We start from the raw sequence: 22,726 nt of genomic DNA on the forward strand, positions 1-22,726 counted from the left end.
AATAGCTGCTTGCCTGCTCAGCAAGAAATAATTGCATCCAGGTAACATATAGCATCTTAAAAAACAGAGACACCACCTTGCCGACAAAGGCCCGTATAGTTAAAGCTATGGTTTTCCCAGTAGTGATGTATGGAAGTGAGAGCTGGACCATAAAGAAGGCTGATCGCCGAAGAATTGATGCTTTTGAATTCTGGTGCTGGAGGAGACTCTTGAGAGTCCCATGGACTGCAAGAAGATCAAACCTATCCATTCTGAAGGAAATCAGCCCTGAGTGCTCACTGGAAGGACAGATCGTGAAACTGAGGCTCCAATACTTTGGCCACTTCATGAGAAGAGATGACTCCCTGGAAAAGACCCTGATGTTGGGGAAGATGGAGGGCACAAGGAGAAGGGGACGGCAGAGGACGAGATGGCTGGACAGTGTTCTCGAAGCTACCAGCATGAGTTTGACCAAGCTGTGGGAGGCAGTGGAAGACAGGAGTGCCTGGCGTGCTCTGGTCCATGGGGTCACGAAGTGTCGGACACGACTAAACGACTAAACAACAACAACATATAGCCAGGGAAATAAGCATCCATTATAAGGCTGGTGCCCTGCCTCCTCACTTTCAGGTTGTCAATGTGTCATCAACGAGAAACATAGGAATGTGTAAGCAGGTGGGCTAGTCAGTTTGGTGGGTTTGCAAAACTAATTAGCTTCTGTTCTCTCTCAGACCTGTGATGAATAATTTGAGGAGTGGAGTTCTGAGAGACTAGCTCCATGAGGCAAACCCTGTTTTTATATTCAAGTTAAAAACAAACAAAAAGCAACTGTCTTTTCTGGGTTTTGTTCCCAGAAAGAAGACCTTTCCCCAACATTATCATCAAGCGATAAAGGGAAGGCACAGTTCGCCATAACAGTACCTCTAAGACTTCTTTCCTAGTGTTCACAAATGTGCTCTTTTACATTGACAAAGCAAGCAAAAGGGTCAAACAAAGGAAAATGATTTAAAAATGCAGTACTTATCTTCCCAGTTATGTGGAAGTAGTCGCCAAGAGCGTGCAAGGCTCATAACCAATTGCTTTAGATACAACCCATTCCCCATGCATCACCAAAACATTAACTTTTCCTTTTTATTTATTTGCACCTGTCCTCAAAAGATACAGGGCAAATAACATACCATATTTTTTGCTCTATAAGACACACTTTTCCCATCCTAAAAAGTAAGGGGAAATATTTTTTTTCTTATTTTCCTCTTCCAAAACCTAGGTGCGTCTTATGGTCTGGTGCATCTTATAGTGCGAAAAATACGGTAATTCATGTAGAAACTTTTGTGGCAGTTTTCAGTGGTTCCCAGTCTGCTTCCAGGCCCGGTTCAAAGTCTTGTGGCTACCTTAAAGCCCTGCAGGCTTGGGATCCAGGTGTCACTAGGCATGCTCTCTCTCTAAACCCACCAATGAATTGTGAACACAATACATGAACTCTTAAAATCCCGAAGAGGCTTCCCAATAGCCAAGGGATGAGCCTAGCCCCACATACAGCAATGGAATACACAAAAAAGATTGTTATTATTTATTAAATGTGTATACCTCCCTATACCCATGGGTCTCAGGGTGGTTCACAACGTAAAATCACAATATAAAAAGACAAAATGTCAGTGTTTGTAAAAGGCAAAAAAAAGAAGGAAAGGGTTCTGACCTCCCTTTGTCTCTTCAGCCTGGTCCTCGGACCCTTGTCTGCATAAAAGAGTCCACGAGAATATCCTTGCAGAGTTTTATTCTTATCGCACTTTGTGCAAAACACGACTGAATAACTATACACACCAGCACTAACCAGCCAACCAACCCAAACACCAGCCTCAGCACAAACTAACATTTCTCACTTTATATATACAACCTGCTGCAGGCCGCTGAGTCATGCTGACCCAGATTTATTCGCATTAAAGAAACAGCGGCCATTTTAGCCGTGACACAAAATACATATTAAAAAATAAAAACAAGAACAACCTAATAATCCCCTCCTCCCCAACACATTTTAAAAGGGCATTGGATGTCAAAATCAAAAATAGATGCCCGCTTAATATATACCGGTCACAGAACAGCTTTTCCTGGGGCCAAATTTGCATGTAATGGCTGGGATGTAATTGGGCACCAAGGGAAGGCACAGGGAAGTCTGTTGTTGCCTTGGCAAAGTTCCAACCTGACCTGGAAGCTTTTATTGTTCTTCCAGGTCAAGGGGAGCCAATGGCTGGCCCGGGCAGGCAGAGACATTCCAGAACCTAGGGACACTTAAGCCCCTAGGAAACCATTCGTTGTGTAGCCCCGGTAGCTCACCATGTTAGGTACTAGGCTATGAATCAGATGGTTACTGGTTCTACTCCCGGGAGATCCTGACACTGAACTTCCGGATGGCAGGCTTTTTAAATTTGAATTTTCTTTTAAGAGCAGCATTCATACAGCTAGCTGTTCTTTCAGAAAGCCTTGAATGCAGAATTAACCTGAACTTCCATGGACATAGAAGTATGGGCGCAGCCTCTCCCAGGCAGGGGATGAAGGCTCCCCTTGCCTGGGAGAGGCTGCAGGCGGCTATCCCATAAGCCAGGACAGCCAGCGGGATCGCTGCGCTGTGATCCCAATAGCTGTCCTGGCTTCTGGGATTCAGAATATTTTTTTTCTTGTTTTCCTCTTCCAAAGCCTTGGTGCGTCTTATGGTCTGGTGCGTCTTATAGAGCGAAAAATATGGTATTTCTTATCTGTTGCTTAAAGCAAATTACCACAATTCATTACAAAACGTTACCACTGGGCATTGAAACTAGAACCAAGGCTGGAATAAATAATCAAGCCAACTGTGGCCAAAATGAAAATCAAACACAACCTTAGCTAAATAAAATGGGAGCAGATTTCAAAAAGTTTCATTCACCTGATTTTTGTTACCCCAAAATGTGCAAAGTAACTAATAACAAAGGGTGTTTATCTCCTGATAAGACCAAACTCTCAAGAAAGGACAAATGAGAAGTCCCTTACCTTGCACATCGAACTACCTTGAACTACCTTGCACAGAACTACAGCGTTAAGTACAGAACTACTTTGCTGGATGATATCAGTGCTCAAGCATCTAGTCCAGCATTTGGTTTCCCAACAACCAAGAGGGCATGCAGTCAACAGCTCTGCCTACACTACAATATCTACTCCTCCGAAGAAAAAGATTCCATTTAGACAGAACAGAAGAGGATGCGAGTTCTGCACAGGTGCAGCTGTTTACGTTGCAAAGGAAAGGCATTCTTCCCATCCTTCAAATGTACTGCCTTTACTTCAGGCAGAGCCCCAACACTGAAAATATGTCAGGGGCAGGAACTGGATCCAGCTGGGGGGACAATTCCTTATCTCCCCCATCTCTGTGGGAAAATCTGGCATGTGGTCAATCACTTGACATGACAATGGTCCATTTTTGCACTGAGTTTTACAACAGGAGAAAACAAACTTGTTCCATCCTCAGTGGCACGGCTTTTTAGATACAATGGTACCTCGGGTTACAGATACTTCAGGTTACGTATGCTTCAGGTTACAGACGCTTCAGGTTACATATGCTTCAGGTTACAGACGCTTCAGGTTACAGACTCCGCTAACCCAGAAATAGTACCTCAGGTTAAGAACTTTGCTTCAGGATGAGAACAGAAATCGCACGGCGGCGGCGGGAGGCCCCATTAGCTAAAGTGGTACCCTCAGGTTAAGAACAGTTTCAGCTTAAGAAAGGACCTCCAGAACGAATTAAGTTCTTAACCTGAGGTACCTGAAGATGGCTATGAGATTTTCCTCTCCTCTTATCCAGGCCAAACATACCCAACTGTTCCTCATCAGGCTTGGTTTCCAGACCCATGATCAACTTGGCTGCCCTCCTCTGCACACGTTCCAGCTCGTCAACATCCTTCTTAAACTGTGGTGCCCAGAACTGGACACGGTATTCCAGGTGGGGTCTGAGCAAGGTGTCAGGTATAGAGCAGGTGCGTGTGGCTTGGTCAAAGTGGCCTCATAGGCCGAGTTCTTGGGAAGCTAGTTGAGCATTATTAGGCCTGTGGGGCCAGAGCATAGCTGTCAACTTTTCCCTTTTCTTGCGAGGAATCCTATTCGGAATATGGGAATTTCCCTTAAAAGGGGGGAAACGTTGACAGCTGTGGGCTAGAGGCTCCCCCACCAAGGAAGCTGAGTTTCATAACTTGTCTTCAGGACAACATGCAGCATCCAAGCCCAGGATGAAAAAAGGAGGAGGAGGAGAAGCCACCCACATAATCTATATTCTCTTTCAAGATTACAGCATCTTTGTTAGATGTCCTTCAAAGGGAGTAAATTAATTCAATCTGCTCAGCTTTTAAATATTCAGTACTATACATTTATTCCATAAGTACTGTTCGTGTGGGGGCAGAGTAACGGTGCAAAACACCTCCAGCAGGAGTTATAATTACCATCATTTATCCCTTAGGCTTCTTACATTATCATTTCATAACCAAAAATTTTACATCTCTTCCTATTAGGGGTAATTAAAAAGAAGCCAATAACAGGAGAACAGGAGATTAATTTTTTTAAAAAAGTCTTCTACCCAGTTCTCTCACTAGCAGAAGATTATTATAAGAGTAGCCAGAAAAGTGATGTTGATAGTTGTGGATAATTTATTTTCTCTAATTGCCACCTTAGGAGTAATGTGTATTTAATAAGATAAGAAGATTTTTTTTTAAGAGTTCCAAAACATGAAGGAATTCTCTGGGAGCCTCTGGCAAGAAACGCAACCCCCCCCCCAACTCATTAATACTCAATTAACCTTCAACTCTCTTCGCTGTCACTCGGAGGAGTCCATTAAGAAGTGGGGAACACAACTACGCCAGCATGCGGCCTCTTGGGGCATTCTGTCGGAAAACCGGCACGCCGTGATTTACGACGGATTAAAACACTGAGAACAAACAGGCAAATGGATATGTATTTGTTCTTAAGGGTCGGTGCCAGTTCCACATGTGCCCCAAATTATGACGCAAATGGGTGAACTGGAGAAGGTTCAATATCCAATTATGGCATCCCACTTGCACAACAAACTCCAGAGGGTTGACGGATCCCTACAGAGCTGCAGGGCATTATGGCAGGAGGAGTGGAAAAGGAAAATCCACTGGCCCAACACTGGATCTTGCCCACACAGTTCAAACCTAGGCATGTTTACTCAGAAAGAAGATCCTTGGCATTCAGATGGACATATTCTCAGGTAAGCGTGCCTGTGATTGCGGCAGATTTCTGCAGATCAGTTGAATAACACCCTAATCCAGAAAATACCAAATGGTGGCCCACAGGTTAGAACCAGCCTCCAAAGGACACCCACCCCGCATCCCCCCACCACACTTTAAACTCCCATCCACATACTGACCAGACCAAGACTAGAAACTGGGTTTCAGTTGCTTCATTTCATCAATGCAATGCGAGAATTCACGGAAACTACCAACGAAAGCAGAAGTTTATGGTTCCAAGGAGAGACATAAATTCAATACCAGTGTGCCCCATTTTCAGTCTCTGGATACAAACTTTGTGAAGCCAAAAGGGGAATCTCACGTGTACAAAGACAAGAGACTGGTACACCCACACAAAGAGCAAACCTTTAAAAGAATTTCTAACAGTTACCTTGCAGTTAAAAACATTTAAGCTTCAAATCCCTTCTTTAAAAGGAATTTCTTTTTTCCCCCTTTTTCTTTTTTAAAGCACCACACAACATCAGAAGGCCCCGAAGAGGCAGGTTTTCAGATAAAATCTTTAATTAAAGTTTAATTTAAATCTAGTATTATATATTTACTTTTCCTGAATAATTAATCAATGAACAGACAGTTAAAGGTAATAGGATTTTGCGCTCTCTCTCTCTTTTTTTGCTGATATAAACGACTCTGAAGTTCAATGTCAACATAAAAGGACATGTTAAAAGGAGACAATTACGCCAGTGTTTGGTTTCAGCATGGGTGTTTGAATACTGGGGAAGTATCGGCTAAAAAAAAAGGTCTCAAGAGTGGCTGGAGATTATCAGCTCTGGAAACCCTGCTATTACCAAAAAGAAAAAAGAGTGGAGATGACTCATCAAGACAGAGAGTACCAGTCCTTCAGTATGGCCTCACAGGTACTCAATGCATAGGGAAAAAGAAACAACAGGAAATCCACCCAGCTCCTAGGGAGTCACACCCACAACGAGTAGGTTGCATTCACCTTGGTGAGTCATAAAATTGTGCAGGGCTATGATAACTCAGGATCCAGGTAGATGTAGAGTGCTCTGTTGTTGTCAGCATCCGTCTGTCTCAGGAGACAACGGAGGAGTGCGCCTTTGGGGTGAAGTCAAACTGCCAGGAGGTTACAGCACCTGCTGTGGCTGTAGAGACGGATATGGGAGAGACATGTAGGGTTGCAAGGATAATAAAATAAGACAGGGTTGGGGAACCTGTGACCCTCTAGGTCAGCGGTTCTCAACCTGTGGGTCCCCAGATGTTGTTGGACTACAACTCCCAACATTCCTAGCCAGCATGACCAGTGGTCAGGGGTGATGGGAGTTGTAGTCCAACAACATCTGGGGACCCACAGGTTGAGAACCGCTGACCTAGGTGTTGTGGGACTCCAACTCTCATAAGCCCAGCTAATTCACTAAGAAGAAAAAGGCCGCTGGAGAGGGCTTGTGGGAAAGCCAGCCTCTTGCAAAATAGCCTTTTCTAACTTTTTTTTAAAGGGAGAAAATTCATTATCTAAGAGGATTCGGATTTCAGATACTTTTGCAAGGATCTTAAGGACACATGCAATATTATTTCTAGCGCCCTCATGCATGGCTTGGGGATGTTGTGGTACGGAGGGAGACAACAGAAGATGAGAAGAATAGCAAATGTGACTGCAGGCATGTTAGGAGAAAGCAAAAGCAATAAAGCAAGTTGTTTCCACCACACCCCATTAAAAATAAAACAAATGAACAGAGGTTCCGAAAATCAGTCTTAGCAGCCTGGTAACTAAAATTCTCACAGCTCTTACAAGGCTTATATGCAAGTACTGAACAAGTATCAGAGATATGCCTAGAGACAAATGTTGGTTAAAATATTTAATGTTTCTGCACCTAACTGAATCTTCTTAAAAATGCAGAAAGAATTAACTGTTTTCATTTAAGATGCAGCTGGTCAACAGTGTGCAAAAAACAACAACTCTTCAGAATATGAACTCTCCTTCCAGTGACTGAGTCATTAGCAGGACTGAGTTGTACACAGATGCAGAATCAGCGCCTCTCTTCATCTTATGTAGAGGGTAGTACTAAAAGGGCAGAAAGATTTAATTCTATATATTTAACCATTGAAGTGGGGAAGGGGAAGGAGAGAATATCAAGTGGGGAAGGGGAAGGAGAGAATATCAAGTGGGGAAGGGGAAGGAGGGGAACATCAACATGTGGAGGGGATCAGTATATCTATCTCTGTATACAGTGGTACCTCAGGTTAAGTACTTAATTCGTTCCGGAGGTCCGTTCTTAACCTGAAACTGTTCTTAACCTGAAGCACCACTTTAGCTAATGGGGCCTCCTGCTGCCACTGCGCCGCTGGAGCACGATTTCTGTTCTCATCCTGAAGCAAAGTTCTTAACCTGAAGCACTATTTCTGGGTTAGCGGAGTCTGTAACCTGAAGCGTATGTAACCCGAGGTACCACTGTATCTATGTTTGTGTGTGTATTACTTACCCTTATTACAATTCTGGGGAATTCTCTTGCATGCTTGTTATTTATGATCTGCAGCCTTGACTTTTACAAAATTAATTAGGACAATAAAAAAACAAACACACACACACACACACACAACGCATCGTATGCTGGGAAAAATCTGTGGACAGGATTCACCTAATGAGAACCTGTGCAAGGACTTCCGCTCACACAAAGGGGCTTTCCCTTCCTTTCCTTACCCCCTGCAACGCCCCCTGAAGTGGGGGACAGTCAGGAGAACCCCCAGAATAGTTCACAGGGAGAGGAGAGAGGTGGGATCAAGATGCGATGCTTGCCCAGATGGACTGTTGCATCACTGTATTCTACCCTGTTCGATTTTGTCCAAACCCACAGACTGAGTCACGTGGCACTTGCAACACCCCAAGACAGTGAATCTGTAACAGGATCAAAATGTCTTCATCCAGCCACAGCCTAGCTTATCCTTGCCAGCTTTGATCAGCTCATTAAGAATCAGAACACTACAAAACTGAACAGCCTCCTATGTGTATAATAGAAAATGAAACTCTGGCATCACGTTCAAGGGATGGTCTTAATATTTAGGGTTTTGCTATTGTGCACTAGCTGACTGTACTCTTTGTTAGGATATTTCCGTTCCACCTTAAAAAGGGAGCAGGCTGTTGTGTGTCACAAGCCTGCATACTTCCTGCTCACAGGAAGTTTCTGTTTTGTATATAGCTTTTGTTTTCAGTCTGTTGCCTCGACACAAAGGCAGGCAGTCATGTTTTTCCTTTGTTCTGACCAACGTTGAATAAATCTGTAAAATATGCTCTCCTGGGTGAATCTTTCGTTGTGGAAACTCTTCCCATGTAGCCTTTTGCAAACCCACCAACTCACGCCAATAAATTTTGGACTACAGTTCTGACAAAACTTTACTGAAACTTCACAGCTAAGCAACATGCCCCTCAGTGGCATGTGCCATGTTGAGCACCGATCAATAAGCTTCACCATCACTTCATCATTTCTAAGTTCTAACGGACTTCAATAAACAAATAACGATTTCAAGCTTACCCGTGTAACAACTTTAGCTTTACAAAGTAAGAGTGTCTTATGGAGTTTCTAAGAACCCAATAACAAAAGAGGCAATAGCATTACTTTAGGTTGGGATAGCCAATGTGGAGTTCCTATGAGTGGTACTGGACCAGAATTTCCATTATCCCAACCACTGACCAGGCTGGCTGGGGCTAGAGAGTCCATCAGCATTGGGGGTACATCATGTTGGCTGCCACTGTCCCACTGGATTGGGTAATTAGACCTCTGTTCAACGCCTACTCAGCCTTGCATCTCATTGGAAAACCTTTGACACATCACCCTCTTCCAACCTGGCTAGGCCACAGCAAAAATGGTCTACGACAGGTCACTTAAGCGAGAAACTGTTTCTTGCTTTGGTCATGGCAAGGTATGTCTTACATTTATTGTCTTTCATGCCATCTTCATCACCTGAAGCATACCACCAACAAAATACAAAAGTAGGGGGAATGTTTTTTTAAGCTTCTGTTCTACAAGACACAAAATACTGGTCTAGAACTTCACTTGGGAATTAACCCTAAAACCCTGCTAGCGATCCAGAGCAGCGTGGAGCTATAACAAGAACTTGATACTTCCAGGTTACAGAATGGCAATCCATTTTTAATGGCTTGCTATCGTTTATGCCCTGACTCAGAAAATTGCTATGGCATGCGACGCACATTACTCTGCACAGGTATGATACTGTCAACATTGCACAGTGACGACTATGAATTAATCTGGCTTATGCCTTTCATGCACACATTCCAACAAAAGGCATGTTGCTGTCTTGATAGAAATTCAAACAAGTGTATTACATGCATGGCCTTGGGCTGGCCACCCAGGGAACTACGGGGCATCGGGCTGTAGTTACGCATGGCTCAGGACTGAGTAGCAACTAATGGACTGCTAAAACCAGGTTCCTAGAAGTGAGTCTAGGTAGGAAGCACAGGTTCAGGACCTTGGAAAGCTCCCAGGCAAGAAAGAGGCTTCCATGGTGATCTGAGCACCCAAAACATCTCCTGAGACTCCCAGTCTTCTGCTAGCAATTGTTTTAAAAAATGATCGTGGACTTTGTATACCGGCACTCCTGGGTAGTGTTCTCTAGATGCACCTTCTATCTTCTCTAACAGCAATGTAGAGCAAAGGGCCTTGCAGCTGCAAATTGTTGCTTTAGGAAGCTCAGCTCCTGAAAAGCAGGAAAGCCTATGGAATGGTGAACAAGTGCTCTCCTAGAACTACCTAACTTGGCAGGAGAGCTCCCTTACTACAGCATCATAGAACTGCAGAGTTAGAAGGGGCCACAAGGGTCATCCAGCCCAACCCCCTGCAAGGCAGGAATATTTCACCCAACATGGGCCTTGAATCTACAACCCTGAGATTAAGGGGTCACATGCTCTAACCAATTGAGTTATCTGTATGAATTCTTTTGCATCGGCAAAAGAAAGACAGCCTAGGAAGCTGCCTTGTATTATGGCAAGACCATTTTTCCATCTAGCTTGGTATTTTCCTAGCCCAACTGGAGATGCCAAGGACTGAACCATCGAAAGCATGTTCTCTACCACTGAGCCTATCATACACCATTCTTCTGGCCCCCTCACTATGGAAAGCAAGCACAATTCAACACTGAATGAGCTATTTTCAGTATGGAAAAAAACCATTGTCCATGAGAAACTTGAGAGTAAAGCACTCTCCCCCTGCGTGGAAGAGGACGAAAAGCTTCCAGCGCGAGCCAGTTCATATTTTTTGGCTTCCTACTGTATTAGCTTACAACGGTTGTTGTATAAATAGCTTACTACAAAAATAGATTATCTGAAGCAGTAAATGTAACAAAATTCATAAGGTCTCTGCAGCTTTCTTGGATAACCTTGTTTGTTGAAGCTAGACTTTAATAAGCTGTTGTGGTTATTTTCGAACACCCCTCCTGTCCTCTGTGTAACCTCACATCTCTTTGGATTCCCTTGCCAGTCCATTCAGCTGTGTACACACTCATGTTGGACAAGGGGAAAGCTACACGTCCCTCCTGCCCTCCACAAAGAGGAGAGGGGAGTATTTAAAGAACTGAACTGCTGACTCCCAGTTCCTGAATTATTTAAAGGCAAGATTAACTTTGTACCCACACTTAGGTGAAGTGTGTAGCTCTGCAATCACGGGTCTTAAGAGGCACACAACACTCTTAAACCCTCTGGCACACCGACTGCGCAGCATTCTAGATAACACAACACTACCATCTCAGCAAAGGGATGTGGGTGGCTCTGTGGGTTAAACCACAGAGCCTAGGACTTGCCGATCAGAAGGTCGGCGGTTCGAATCCCTGTGACAGGGTGAGCTCCCATTGCTCGGTCCCTGCTCCTGCCAACCTAGCAGTTCGAAAGCACGTCAAAGTGCAAGTAGATAAATAGGTATTGCTCCGGCAGGAAGGTAAACGGCATTTCCATGTGCTGCTCTGGTTCGCCAGAAGCAGCTTAGTCATGCTGGCCACATGACCCTGAAGCTGTACGCCGGCTCCCTCAGCCAATAAAGTGAGATGAGAGCCGCAACCCCAGAGTCGTCCGTGACTGGACCTAATGGTCAGGGGTCCCTTTACCTTTACCTTACCATCTCAGCAGATACATCAAATAATAATCAACGTGCTGCCAGATGGTCAGTACCTTTATAATGGTCATCAGAACTATCTCATGTTAAAACACAGAGCACAAATTATTATCAGCTGTTGTTATTAATCATTAGATTTGTACACTGCCCTTCATCTGAAGGCTCACATCATAAAAATACAAAATGAGAACGCAAACTACATAATGAAGCAAAAACAAACCATTAACACTGCTCCCACAGACACAATTAAAAGGGCATGGATGGTTTAATCAGCCAAAGGCCTGGTTATAGAGAAACGTTTCCGCCAGGTGCCTTAAGATATGTAGTGAAAGCGCCATGCATGCAGCCCTGGGGAGAGCATTCCACAAGCAGGGAGCCACCACAGAAAAGGCCCGTTCTCGTGTTGCCATCTCACGTAGCGGAGGCCCACAAAGAAAGGCCTCAGATGGTGATCACAGGGGCCAGGTCAGTGAATACAGGGAGAGGTGGTCCTTAAAGTATTGCAGTCTGGATTCATTTAAGGCTTTGTAGGTCAAAACTAGCACTTTTAATTGGGCCCAGAAACTAATCATGCACAAATGATTAATGTGCTACTACCTAGGACCTCCCCATCCCCCAATAGCTGTGGACGTGGACTATGTAAAGTAAAGCTACAAAGGCTTTTTGCCTGGGTCAGAGAGAGGGATCAGCCAACAGTGGCCTTTTCACTGAAATTTTTCTCTCCAGCAAAAACAGAAGGTGAGGGTAATCAGTGATTTCTTGGTTGGTCACCAAGGAAAACTGGAAAATACAGCTACAAAGAGAGAAGGGGTAGAGAATGGTATTTACAAATTAACTTTTATTCAGAGCAGACCTACTGAAAATAATGCACCAAAGTTAGCCATGGCAATTAAATTAAACGAGTCTAGTCTGAGTAAACGTTAGCTGAATACAACAGCAGGCTTCATGCCACGATGGAATCTGAGTTGATATGGGCCTTCTGGTCTAAACCTGAAAAAGGAACCCCCATGTAAAGAACTGCCAGAAGACCCCTATTCAGCCTTATCCTGAACCCTCCAGACAAAGAGCCCCGACGCTGTCCTGTTTCCTAGGCATCTCTGTCTGTTTATGGCCACCCTTCCCAAGCTGGTGCTCTCCAGATGTTCGGGACGCCCATTTCCGCTGTCTACGACCACTAGCTGTGCTGGATGGGGATCGTGGGACTTTGGGTTCAAAACATCTGGCGCAAAATGGGCTGGGGAAGGCGGATTTAAGGCATGGTTAATTCCAAGATAATACACAAATAAGGAAGCTTTCTTCTATGTTTAACCCCATTCAATATTATGTAAGTGAAATAGTTTCAAGCTGGCCTGTATATCTTATTACAGAGCACTGTGCTAAGCTTACTTTAATGCTTCAAGGCATTTTTAATGTAATTTTTGGGAATATTGTTAACGTAATATTACACGGTTGCTGGTAGTTTTTAAATGAGCAGTTGCAAGCTGACCTAGACCCTTGAATGTGAGCAGGGTAGAAATGATCCGGAATGAAAAAAGATTACTCTACCTTCATTTTATTACGCCTCGAGGACATAGGCAGAGGCATTTTCAGTTCTTTTTGAGAGACTTCTAAACAGTTAATTTCCTAATTTCTAAATCATTTAGATCCCTGTGTTAAATATTTAAATATCCATAAGCACATTTTATCATTCCCCCATGCCCACCCCTAATTGATTCTCTAGGCAATAAACCTATCCCCACAGGATTTCATGCTAACAAATTATTTTTCTAGATCCTTTAGAATCCTTTGAACTTTGTGTCCAGCTTGTTAACATCGCTTTTGGGTTGTTGTTGTTTAGTCGTGTCCGACTCTTCATGACCCCATGGACCAGAGCACGCCAGGCACTCCTGTCTTCCACTGCCTCCCGCAGTTTGGTCAAACTCATGCTGGTAGCTTCAAGAACGCTGTCCAACCATCTTGTCCTCTGCCGTCCCCTTCTCCTTCTGCCCTCAATCTTTCCCAACATCAGGGTCTTTTCCAGGGAGTCTTCTCCTCTCATGAGGTGGCCAAAGTATTGGAGCCTCAGCTTCAGGATCTGTCCTTCCAGTAAGCACTCAGGGCTGATTTCCTTCAGAATGGATAGGTTTGATCTTCTTGCAGACCATCGGACTCTCAAGAGTCTCCTCCAGCACCATAATTTTGGGTAGCAAAGTCCAAAAATGAGAGCCAGTGTGGTGTAGTGGTTAGGGTGTTGGCCCGGGATGTGGGAATCCAGGGTTCAAATTCCCACTCTAGAATGAAGCTCACTGAGTTAACTTGGCCCAGTCACTGCTTCTCAGCCTAGCCAACCTCCTCATCCTGTTCTTTCACAAGCAATCTGAGGTCTTGCCTATCTTTGCTCCGCCCTCTTCATACCTCTCCTGGTCCTGGGAGATCGGGGTGGTGGCGGAGGCGCTTGTTGCAGCAGGAAGTGGAGACAGCCTGGCTTCCTCACCAGCTCAACTCAGCTCTGCCTCTTGCCTCCCTCTCCTGTCAAGCCTCTTCTTTTGCCTCTGGTTCTGGACTGTTCTCTGCCACAGCCTCTTCCTGCTCACTAAGCCCTGTTACCTCTTCAGCAGGAGTAAGCTAGGCTACAGTCCTTTCCTTGGCACCTAGTTTTCCATGGGCAAGGAACAGCAGTTCGATCATGCCATCTCCCCCTTGCCATCAGAAGCGGAACAGTTCAGGAAACATTTTACTGCGTGATCCCTCGCTCACGTAGTCTAGGTCTTCGACGCAGGAAGTTCAGCTAACTTTCTTGCTCAAGATTCTTTGCTGCAGTTCAGCTGAGGTTCCCAGTGCAAGTGTATAAGCGAACAGAATCAAGACAAGGTTTAATTTCCTCCTGCAGCAATATGCAATTAAAAAAAAGGAGCAAGGAGGGAGTGTCTGAGGGGGAGTTGCAGAGGCAGCGATATGAAGCTTCCCGACAGGTTGTCAAAGAGTCCGTGGCTCTAGAAGATTGTATCATCTCCTGTGTTTCTGTGAAGATTTAAGTTTCTCTCTCTTCAGTATTTCCCCATATATATATTTTCTTTTAATCCCCCATTGAACCAACCTCCCCACCACCACCACCCTGCATGGCCATTAAGAGGAGACTGGAAGTGATGCCTTCCATTTTTGTTTATCCACAGTTTAGTGTTAGGTCCAAACTCCTAAACTGTGGTTAATCTGAACTATGGCTTCCTGAAGCAAGCCAGTTCAGCTAAGTAGTTGCACATAGCTTGCTCACATCAACTTGCAGGGAAAGCCAGAAGTGTGAAGTTGCATAAATGCAGAGGCTGCAAAAAGGAGAAAGGCACCAATCTGGGTATTTGGCAGCAACACTCCACCCTCACTGGAAGATGTGAAGCACCAACTAAAAGACAAGCAAGTCACAGTACATTTGCAAAAATTCTCCCAGATACATTAGAAAGCCTAAGTTGATTATGTCTCAAGAGCATTGCCCGGAATTGCAGATTATGAGCCGTATTCAAAAGCAGTGACGAATACTTAGAGGTGCGCCTTCTCTCTCCCCCTCTCCCCCGAAACATTTAAGAGCTTCAGCTATGCAACGAAAGCATTTCTTAACTCTCTGGAGAGCAGTTATTATATAGCTCTAAGTGTTTCATACTGAAACTGATAATTGAAACAAACAGGAGCTGATCACTCATTTAGAGTTTCACCTAAGACACGAACAAAAGCAAAAGCTGACAGGATCTTTTGTTTGGTGCTACAAAACTGCAAGTAGGTTTTTTCCATTTTTTTTTTTTAAGTGGAACCTGTAAGAAAATGCTGCAGTGCAGAGTGTGTTCCTGTTCAGGGTTGCTGCCAGCCAGCCAGACCCTTTTCCTGCAGATGCTGGCAGGCACGGAATTAACTCTTGTCAAAAGTACACTTACAAGTTAGGAAGAGGCATGCCCATTAAGTTCCACATCTCTCAGCTACTCTTGGGTGTGCACCCAATGAGGCTGTTGCTGCAACAGAGAAGCTCCGCCCCTAACCTTAGCTTAGGTACCTCTTCCACGTGAGCTGCACGCAAGCAGGTGAAGACTATGCCTGCGTGTAACCTTCTGCTCCTCTCGCTTTCATCCTCTACTGGTCCTGGGAGACAGTGGAGCAGGAGAGGTGAGGGCAGCAGGAGGAGGCATGGAAGCCCTAGATTCCACACTAACCTGGCCTCTCCCTCCCTCCTCCCTCACCTGTTCTTCACTCCCCAATCCTGCAGCTTCTCCTGCCCCTGGCTCTCATCTCCTGGTTGTTACAAGTTCCCCCATTTCGCTGATCCCTTCTTCCAAGTCAGCCTCCAACCCCCATTTCTCCCGGTGCCCAGAATCCAGCCACCCCTCCCCAGCATCCAGCCAGTCTCTGATAACGCCCCATTCTGTTCTTCATCTCTCCCCTCTCTGCTGATGATGCCATGCTGCTCCCTGGCCTTTCTTAAGGATGCCACAGTAGGGAAAATCAGCGGCGTGGTTAGAAATAAAACTCTCTGCATGTCATAATGCCATTAACACAAATCTATGGCGAGACTGCACTGGGAATAACTGTGTAGAGTTCCGGTTACCTCACCTCTGGAAGAATACTGCAGAGTTGGGAAAGGTTCAAGAAAGGGCAACCAAAACAATCAAAGGAATGGAGCAACTTCCCTATGGGGAACAGTTGCAGCGTTGGGGACATTTTACTTTAGAGCAGTGTCTCCCAAACTTAGGCCTTCAGCTGTTTTCGGACTACCATCACCCCCGACTTGCTAGCTAGGGATGATGGGAATTGTAGTCCAACAACAGCTGGAAACAAAAGTTTGGGAAACACAGGTTTAGAGGGAAGGCAAGGTGGCGTGTTAGAAGTTCATGACCCTCAGGGTCCCTTTCAACTCAACTCTATTAACAGTGAACTAACGGTACCAAGGGGCGTGGATGGCGCTGTGGGTTAAACCACAGAGCCTAGGACTTGCTGATCAGAAGGTCGGTGGTTCGAATCCCCGCGACGGGGTGAGCTCCCGTTGATCGGTCCCTGCGCCTGCCAACCTAGCAGTTCGAAAGCATGAAGTGCAAGTAGATAACTAAATAGGTACCGCTCTGGCGGGAAGGTAAACGGTGTTTCTGTGTGCTGCTCTGGTTCGCCAGAAGCGGCTCAGTCATGCTGGCCACATGACCCGGAAGCTGTACGCCGGCTCCCTCGGCCAATAAAGCGAGATGAGCGCCGAAACCCCAGAGTCGGCCACGCCTGGACCTAATGGTCAGGGGTCTCTTTACCTTTTAACTGTACCAAACTAGTTGGTATATGGTGTGCGCGCGCACACGCACACACACACACACACATACACAGCCTTTACTTCCATTATTGGGACCGCCACATGCATCTGAAATCAGTTTCAACATTGCTGTTACAAAGCTGAGAGAGGTGGGGAGCTTATTCCACATAACAACTCAGCAGTGGTCTATAAATGTACACGCGGGGCCTCTTTTCGGGGGCCGCACTGGAAAAGACCCAAAACGTTGCCACTTCGCCAACCTGAGAACAATCTCCTGACACAAAAGCCAAGCTTGCAGCTGAATTGAGATGTTACTCCTGCATTGGAGAAACCAACAACCCTCCCCCCCCCCCATGAACAGACAACAAAGAAACTACAGCCTACTCACCTCCCGAGCTTAATTGATGCTACTGGGCATCTCTATATCTGGAAACCACTCCATATATTTTAGTTAAGTATAGAGGACCAGCCTCAATTGCTCAACAAGCCATAATCAGCCTGTTGAGGAGTTTCCAGTTGTGCCTGGGCTTTTCTTCCTCTTTTTTGGAATACTGCATTTCCACGCAACAGCTGCATGGCAGAAACAATATAGAGAATGCTGTGAATAAACAAGGTTTTTTTGAAAAAGGAAAAGAAAAGAAGCTGTTTCAAGGGTTGGCAGAGCAGCTCTGCATTAAATGATAAATGTAGCTTTTTGGAAACCCAAGGTGCTGCACAAACAGAACGTCTCGTTACAACACCAGCCAAGCTGCTAAGTTATTGCTCAGAAAACACCAAGGCCTCTTAGCAAGAGAGAAAGAAGGGACACAGCTCAGTGACAGAGCAGGTGCTTCTGAAGGCACAAAATCCCAGGCCAAATCCCTGGTATTTCCAGTTAAAACCTTCCAGGCAGAAGGCGATGGGAAAGACTCTCTGCCTAGACCCTGGGGGGACACAGACAACACTCAGTTGCATCGCTCAGTGCAGAGGACATGCTCCACATGCAGAAGAGTCCCAGATCAGATCCAGTGCACATCATCGTAGGTGAGAGATGGTGAGAAATGGTGAGAAAGGTATTTCTCTACTGCAGACTATCAATGTTAGAAACTCAGATATATAAGCCGGGCACCAAATGGCTCCTTAAACCAAGGTTACAGTGGCCAAAATAGAATGTCTTCTTGCCATTTGGGGGCAAGACGGCTCTAAAGTCTTATTTTTCAAATGATGGGCTGAGTGTGATTGATCCAGCGATGACAACCTTCAGCTAGGATAAGAACTTTGAGAACTTCAGAAGAGTCACTTGATCCAGAGACAGTCCACATTTGGATTAGCCTGTTCCTATCCCTTTCTCTTAATGGCGACTGTTCCTGCTCAGACTGTGCAGAAAAAGCGTTTTGGTGCCAGAAATTCATTCCAACTATGAAGATAAAATATAGAATTCTACAGGATGGGGTATTAGTGTGTGAAAACAGTCCAGATCCATTGATACCCAGGTGGTGTAATGTCAGGCGCCATCCTGGCACCCAGGCATCATCACTTGGTCGCAAGTGGTCGAAAGGCAGGAGCAAAATGCGCCTGGCACCTGGCTAATTTCAAACACCAGCTGCAGACCTTGGACAGTTTCTGCCAATCAGAGAAGATGACGCTGGGCAAGACTCAGTACAAGGCAGCTTTATATGCTTTATATGCAGCTACCAAGCCCTAGCTCACCTGCTTTCACCACTGAGAGCCAGTGTGGTGTAGTGGTTAAGAGCGGTGGACTCGTAATCTGGTGAACCGGGTTCGCGTCCCCGCTCCTCCACATGCAGCTGCTGGGTGACCTTGGGCTAGTCACACTTCTCTGAAGTCTCTCAGCCCCACTCACCTCACAGAGTGTTTGTTGTGGGGGAGGAAGGGAAAGGAGAATGTTAGCCACTTTGAGACTCCCTAGAGTAGTGATAAAGCGGGATATCAAATCCAAACTCTTCTTCTACTCTTCTTCTTGCTGCCGCTACCCTTGCCCTCTCTCGGGGGAATTACATATTTTCCCTGCATTTGGCTAAGAAACTCCCCGTTCTTATTACTGCCCCTAGAGAGGATGACAGACGTAGGATCTAAATCTGCTTAGAGTACTCCATGGCCCCATACCAAGCAAAACTGAACTATCAACACTTGGCAATAAAACACTCTGAACGCCTGGGTTTTTGGTGAAATAACTGATGGTGTCTGTGTGTGTTTAAAGCCACTGAAATGCTGCAACGAGATCAAACTCACTCCAAATTAGAACCGATTCTTACCCATACTGATGAGTCCTCTAGAGCTTTAAACGTGACACATTCGAAGAGCTGGTTTGCAGTCCTCCTTTGAGGACTTTTCCTGAAGTTTCGATTTGTATGCCGCCAGCCGTGCCAAATAATAAATTAGCTTGGAGAGTTTCTATACAGTGAGGTGGCTACATCCCTTTTCCTCCACATCGCCTGTTGACAACATTAAAATTTTAACTAAGAGACTAATTATACAGTCCGGGCCCCTCAAGGAAAAGCCAATCCAACCATAACTGGTAAGGCACAAACAACTCATTTTAATGTGCATCCAACGAAGATTCAGCTTCCGGGCATTAATAATAAAAGGCACCCCATACATGATGCTTCACTGTAAGCTTTTTCTCACATGCAGAAAATTAAGCATGAAAATGCTTAACTCCTTTGCAACGGGAGTTTGCAAACTAATGCATATTTTAAAAATCTGAAATGCAGATAGCCAAGCACATGATGCACAGATGGTCCATTTGAAATCCGGGTAAGAGTCATGGCCTGGTTCACATGGCAAGCTAAGCCAAATTCACACTAAGTTTTGTGTGAATGTGCAAGCAGACAGGCAGGCTCCAGGACAGAAGAAAATGACTGCTTGGCTCCTCTGTGCTTATTTTGGGCTCATGATTCACTGGTTCAGCTTACCCCAAACCTTGGACAAACCTTGGTTACAGCTTGTGGTTAATCTGGAGAATGCTAAACCATGGCCCCATACTAAGCCAAACCATAGATTAATACAGTACAGCAGTTACGTACACTCCATCCGCTCTGCTGAGAGACACCAGTTTTGTTTGTCTCCAGTGTGGTGTAGTGGTTAAGAGCGGTAGACTCGTAATCTGGTGAACCGGGTTCGCTTCCCCGCTCCTCCACATGCAGCTGCTGGGTGACCTTGGGCTAGTCACACTTCTCTGAAGTCTCTCAGCCCCACTCACCTCACAGAGTGTTTGTTGTGGGGGAGGAAGGAAAGGAGATTGTTAGCCGCTTTGAGACTCCCTAGGGTAGTGATAAAGCGGGATATCAAATCCAAACTCTTCTTCTTCTTCTCCTCTCCCTACCCAATTTTCATTCTAGCTTGCCATTATGTTTAACTTTGAAGAAACGGTGTCTGAGCTTAACTCATTTTCTTCTTTCCTCCTCATCCCCTTTTTCCTTCTGTATTGTGGCTTTTAGCCTATGGGCAAGGGCTGTCATGTTATGTGCTGATCTTCAGCCACGTTTTCAGCTGAGGAACGCTTTAAAACCAACAAGATGTCTCGCCAGTTCTTGAGACTCTGCGAGGTTTCTTATAAACTTCAAGAAAGACCTCGTGGCTCCTCTCACACGTCCGGAACTGAGCATCTTGGTAGTAAGGGCCAGTGGTCAACTGACAAGTGCATTTGCAGACTCCTTGCTAAGACTTCAGTGAATTTAACTGAACTGTTGGTCACTCAGCTTTCCAAATACGCTTCACACACTGCTGAAAACTTCTTTTTTAAGTGTTAAAAGTTCCACTGCAACTTTTCCGCATCAGCTATTAAGCGCACCCCTATCAGAAATGCCCAAATCACAACCAGCCAAATCGCAAGTTGAATACATTTTTTAAAAGAATCAAAATATGGTATTGGAGGCTGTCAAAAGCATTCTGAAAGAAGTGCAGGGAGAAGGAAGACAGGGGAACAGCTGAAAGAACTGCCAAGAGAATAGGGACAACCCTTAAGGTATCTTCAAGCTTTGGCCTAATACATTATCTTCTTTAAACAGCTTCTACGCAGGTCGACTTCTCTCTCCTGCAAGGCTAATATAAACATGGGAGGAGGGATCCAAATCCAAATTAAGTCCTGGGATAAGCCGCCCGAAGCAGTGTGCTCGCAATCGCTAACGCTCCCAAAAGACAAAAGCATTATTCCTACATGTGCATCTATTGCATGAAATGTTAGAGGGAGCGTATCGTAAAGTCGAGCTAGCTAGCTTTTCTGCGGCAGCCGGCATTCCATGAGAAAGGCACTTAAGAAATTGAAGAGAAAAACCAAGCTGGGCGTGGAGGCATCTCGGCTCTTGTGTGTTTAACTGACAACTTTTTAAAAACACTCATGGCACCTTAGGCTGCCATCCTAACCACTGGCCTGCAGCAGGAGGTCTAGGTGGAGTGGCATTGCCACTGTAGCATCCACCACCCTGCCAATTGTGCTGGCCAGAGACCGCCTCTCCTGGTACGCCCCGCAGAGGACCTTAAGGTCCATGAATAATCATAGTTTAGAGGTCCCGGGCCCTAAGGAAGTCAGATTATCCTCCACCAGGGCCAGGGTCTTTTCAGTGATGGCTCCGACCTGGTGGAATGCTCTGTCCCATGAGACCAGGGCCCTGCATGATTTAACCGCCTTCCACAGGGCCTGTAAGACAGAGGTATTCCACCTGGCTTTCAATTTGAACTTGGCCTGATCTTTTTTCCCCCTTCCTTCCCTCCTTTCCCCCTTTTTATGAAGATTACCCGCTCTGGGATTCCACAGTTAATTCTCCCTTGGTCTCCTCGCTGGCCCAAATAGGACTAATTTAGCCAACTAGCCCTGGTGATCATCTAATGTTTATTGAATGGATTTTTCCCCTAAATTGATTTTTGAATTCTGAATTTATTGCTATTCACGTTTTAAACTGCATTTTATGCTGTTTTTCGTTGCATCAATTAAGTGTTTTAAATTTGTTGTTAGCCACCCTGAGCCTCGTTTTCTGAACCGGGAAGGGCGGGGTATAAATAAAAATTTGAATTTGAATATGAATAAGCTGGAAGGGACCCCAAGGGTCAGCCAGCCCAACCCATGCAATGCAGGAATCTCAGCTAAAGCATCCATGACAGGGGGCCATCCAACCTCTGCTTATAAACCTGCAAGGAAGGAGAGTCCACCACCTCTCTTGGGAATCTGTTCCACCGCTGAACAGCTCTTACTGTCAGAAAGTTTCCCCCCGAATGCTTAGTCGGAATCTCCTTTCTTGTAAGATGAAGTGGGGGCGGGTGTCTATAGGAAAATGCCCCTTTGCTGAGCCAGCTCCAAGGCTGGTGCAATAAAGAAGCCCAGATTGTCTGGCTCAGGACCCAGAGGATTGTGTGTCAGGACAGCTGCACCCCCAAAATCTCTGCCAGTGGTAGTTTCCACTCACCTGCTGCTTTGGGCAGGTGCACTGGGCTGCTCACAAGCAGCGGTGGATCTCCAATGACAGCAAAAGCCAGCAGAACCAGCCAGGGCACCTCCTGTCAGTTTAGTTTCTTGGTGCAGAAAGTATTGACCTGATGTGCAGAGATCTTTCCTACTCTAATTAAATTCAAGAGGGTTCTGGAAGCTCCTCTGCGTGAAAGAAACAAGCTGAAGGCTCATGATGTTTGGGTTATTCCTTCAGAGAAGCTGAATGCAGCTGGTTTAAACTGGTTCTTTCAGTCAAGGTCATGCTGACAATACAGTGGTACCTCAGGTTAAGTACTTAATTCGTTCCGGAGGTCCGTTCTTAACCTGAAACTGTTCTTAACCTGAGGTACCACTTTAGCTAATGGGGCCTCCTGCTGCCGCTGCGCTGCCGGAGCACGATTTCTGTTCTCATCCTGAAGCAAAGTTCTTAACCCGAGGTACTATTTCTGGGTTAGCGGAGTCTGTAACCTGAAACGTATGTAACCCGAAGCGTATGTAACCCGAGGTACCACTGTAATAGTAAGGCCAGAAGGAGCCTGGGTTTCATTTTCTCTTTCTGTCTCTTTTCATTCTGGTATGGTGTTCTGTACATAGTCTGCTTAATGTTAAGGTTTAGACTTATTTTAAGTTACAGCGGTACCTTGGTTTATGAACATAATCCATTCCAGAAGTCCGTTCTTAAACCAAAGCATTCTAAAACCAAAGTGTGCTTTCCCAT

At 45.4% G+C, this 22,726-nt stretch overlaps 1 protein-coding gene across 4 annotated transcripts in view; it reads right to left on the reverse strand.

Annotated features, from left to right (window-relative positions):
- SLC36A4 (solute carrier family 36 member 4) overlaps positions 1-22,726 on the reverse strand; it is a 112,477-nt gene that overhangs the window by 10,265 nt on the left and 79,486 nt on the right. Inside the window, exon 11 of one of the 4 annotated variants that reach the window (XR_013985107.1) lies at positions 18,839-19,018. The exons of the other annotated variants lie outside the window; for them this stretch is intronic. The gene's annotated coding sequence lies outside the window, so the exon portion shown is untranslated. The remainder of the gene's footprint in view (positions 1-18,838; positions 19,019-22,726) is intronic. 4 annotated transcript variants of the gene reach the window in all.

The sequence above is a fragment of the Podarcis pityusensis genome, assembly GCF_964106645.2.
Source record: "Podarcis pityusensis genome assembly, chromosome: 4".
In the NCBI taxonomy this organism is placed as follows: Eukaryota; Metazoa; Chordata; class Lepidosauria; order Squamata; family Lacertidae; genus Podarcis; species Podarcis pityusensis.